The sequence below is a fragment of the Phascolarctos cinereus genome, unplaced genomic scaffold (assembly GCF_003287225.1).
Source record: "Phascolarctos cinereus isolate Bilbo 61053 unplaced genomic scaffold, phaCin_HiC Scaffold_5;HRSCAF=322, whole genome shotgun sequence".
Taxonomy (NCBI): Eukaryota; Metazoa; Chordata; class Mammalia; order Diprotodontia; family Phascolarctidae; genus Phascolarctos; species Phascolarctos cinereus.
Genome location: NW_027555958.1, coordinates 471,978,431 through 471,982,160, shown reverse-complemented (window position 1 = coordinate 471,982,160; position 3,730 = coordinate 471,978,431).

Below are 3,730 nucleotides of genomic sequence, written 5' to 3'. Positions count from 1 at the left end.
TTTTGTGTGATTCCACAGTATTAGAATGGAGTCAAGCATTTTGCATCCCCCCAGTGTTTAAACATAGTGCCTAGAACACACATATAGGTCCATCATAAATGTTTGTTCAGTGACTGTTACCAGAGCCACCTACAGCTACATGGGTAATCACTGAAATTTCCATAGCACCCTGAAGTTTGTAAAATACTTTAAGAAACATAATCTCGGGGCAGCTGGGTGGTGCAGTGGATAGAACACAGGCCCTGGAATCAAAAGGACCTGACTTCAAAGCTGGCCTCAGACACTTACTAGCTGTGTGACCCTGGGCAAGTCACTTAACCCCAATTGCCTCAAAAAACAAACAAAAACCCATAATCTCTTTGAGACTCACAACAGCCCAAGGAGGCCACTTCCACAGGTCATTGAGGGCAGAGACTGTCTTCGATATTTGGGGAGTATTTTCAATGCTGGTACTTAGTAAGTGCTTGTTAAATTGAATCCCCATTTGATGGTTGAAGAAACTGAGTTTCAGAGGGACAAAGTGCCCATGGACACCCAGCTAGAAGAAGCAGGATTTGAATCCAGGTCTTCCAGACTTGGAGGATGATTCTTTATCCATCACTTCCTCCTGCCCCACAGGCTTTACGGTTTTCTTCTAACAATTCTGTGGCATAGGCAGGACAAGAATTATAATCTCCATTTATAGAAGAGAGAATGGCTCTTAGCAGTTAAGAGACTTGCCCCTGATCATATCAGGGATTCAAACCGAGAACTCCAGACCTAACGCCCGGTGAGCTGTTCTTCCCATCTGCTTCACAACACCACTGAAACCTCTGGCAACAGCAGCTCAGTCCTAAAACTTTAGCTCTAAATTCTTGTTTTAAAGATAAAGAAAGAGGGCCCGAGAAAGGGACAGTAATCGATGCCAGGCTACACAGAGGGGGAGGGAGAGTGGCAGAGATACAGCCCCCGAGTCTGGTTTTCATTTTCTCCCTCACCTCCCCACACCTCGTAATGGAGCCCCAACTCCTCTGCGCCTCCCATGGCCTTCAGGTCCAGAGCCTTCACCAGTCCCAGCCCCTAGAGCCAGGCCATTTCTATCACTGTCAAATGTTGCCCTGCAACCTGGTTTCCTTCTCCACCTCTCAGAAGAGTTTAAAGGCTAAAAGCACAAATAGCTTCTCTTTGGAGCTCCAGAAGTCTGGCTTCCATGCCCTTCTCTTAACTATATGACTTAATTAGTGTGGGGGAGGGGTGGGCATCTCTTTTTCCTTAAATACAAGTATCCCATTTTTAGAAGGCTCCTGCGCCTGTCTGAAGGACACGCAGGCAGGCTTGATGCCTTTCCATGCCTTGATAGGGGAGGAAAAAAATTGTCATTCTTGAAGCACAGATTTGGCATTGTTACTGGATTTGGGGTCCGAAGACTTGGATTCCAACCCAGGCTCTTTCATTTATTGCGGCTGCAGCCTTGGGAAACTTAGCGTCCTAGGTTAAAGGGAGGAGGTCACACTAGGTGACTTCTGACTTCTTTTTCAGCTGTCCAATCTTACTCAGAACATCTCATTTCCCCATGCATAAGTAAGGGGTTCTTGACTAATGGAAGAATGGTCTGGGGAGTAGTGGGGGAGATGCCCCTGGTTTATATGTAATATGATATTACTATTTTTTTGAGGCTAGGTCTCCCTGTCATGCCCAGGCTGGAAGTGCAGTGGCCATTCCTGAACCCAGTGCCACAGCTGATCTTCATTGGAAGCTTTCCCCGGTTCTATTTCTGGGTTGGCAGTTTGCCTTTCCCTTCTTAGCCAGCCCCCTATTCTTGGAGATTCACTCTATTGATTCTGGTCTTAATGTAGACACCACAGCCCAATTGGCTATGGCCCAGCTATAGCCCAGAACCCAAACTCAAGGGATATGCTCGCCCCGACCTCCCCAACAGCAGGGATGATGGGCATGAGGTTGCCACCTCTAGTTTGTCATCAGATTGTTTCTTTGAATCACTCATTCATTTTTTTCCCTTGTTCACTTGACTTTTAATCGGCCCACAGTGAGGGAGAAGCAGCAGCTGCTTACCAGATGGCAGAATCCAGGTTCAGAAAGCTCTGGACAAACTTGACACAATAGAGATCCACAGTTTCACAGAGAAGTCCATCCTTCTGTTCTTCCACGTAAATAAAAACAAGTGCTCATTTTATCTGCTGTTTGATAAGTTTAGACTCAAGCAATTAAAACATCAAAAAGCAAAGCAAAGCAAAACAAAAGAGCTAGATGGATTTAGAGTGGAACCCATCTAACAAGATGAAATCTCATCAGAATAAATAGAATGTCTTACCCTTGGGTTCCAAAAATCACATTCACAAGCATGTAGGGAGAAGGATGGTTTGGCAAAAGTTCATCTGGAAGAGACATAGAGATTTTAGTAGACGGCGAGCTCTGTAGGAGCGAACAGTGTCATCCAGCAGCTGGAAAAGCTGATGTGATCTTGGCCTACATTAGGAAAGGCTGAGCTTCCAGAAATGGGGAGGTGACGGTCCCACCCTATATGTGAGTAGGATCAATTCTGGGTTTCACAATGAAGAGCATTGCAAAGCCAGAGAGCATCATGAAGAATGGAACTAGGATGGTCCACATCACATGAGGTTCCATGAAAGGAAAAGGAAGGGAAGAAGCATTTTTAAAGTGCCTACTGTGTGCCAGGCACTGCCCAAGTGCTTTTTACAAATTGTATCTCGTTTAATCCACTGGACTCTAACAAACACATGGGATGTTAACTTGGTGACTATAAGCCTTGGGGGAAGGGGGAAGGGGAGCATGACAGCAGCCTTCAGGGATTTGAAGAGCTATCTTATGGATCAGGGGTTAGACTTCTGCTTGATTCCCGAAGGCAGAACCAGCCATGATGGATAGATGGTGAAGAGACACATCTAGGCTTGATGTCAAGGAAAGTTCCTAATTATTAGTACTTACTAAAAATAGAAAAGGTTGCCTCAGGATAAGGTCCCTCTCCCTGGAAGTCTTCAAGCTGAGTTTGAAGGATCACCTGTTGGGGATGTTTCAGAGGCTGTTCAGGTCTTGGTTGGAGTAGATGGCAACCTCGGACATTGCCTCCAGCTTGGAGCTTCAGGAATTCTGGGATGCCATCAGCAAAGCACTGCCAATGCTAATGAAGGAGTCCTTTGCCCTTCAGGAGCTGATTGAGACAAGTGGTAATTTGTTTTTTAAATAAGGATTCCTTTCTAACATTAAAAAATTTGAGGACTCCATACATCAAAACAGTTGCACTAATTATACCAAGAAAAATATATGATGACCAAAAAGAATCCCGTTGGGAATTCAATAAAATCGTACTGATTTGGATTTCTTTAATCACAGAAGCACCTTCAATCATTTGAAAAATAGTAAGCTCCAAGAGTCAACCAGGTGGCATAGTGAATAGTGCGCTGAGTCCGAAATCAGGAAGACCCGAGTTCAAATTTGGCCTCGGACACCAGCTATTTGTGTGACTCTAAGGAAGTCACTTAATGTCTCTCAACCTCAGCTGCTTCATTTTGAAAAGGAGAGTAACAATTGTACCTAGCTCCTGGGATTGTTGTGAGGAACAAATTAGATATTTATAAAGCACTTTGCAAACCTTTAAATGGTAAAGTGCCATCAGATGATCTAGCTTCAAATTTTGCCTCTTATACTTACTGTGTTACCCGGGCAAACTGACTTCCCTTCTCCAGACCTCTTTTCCTCATTTATGAAATAA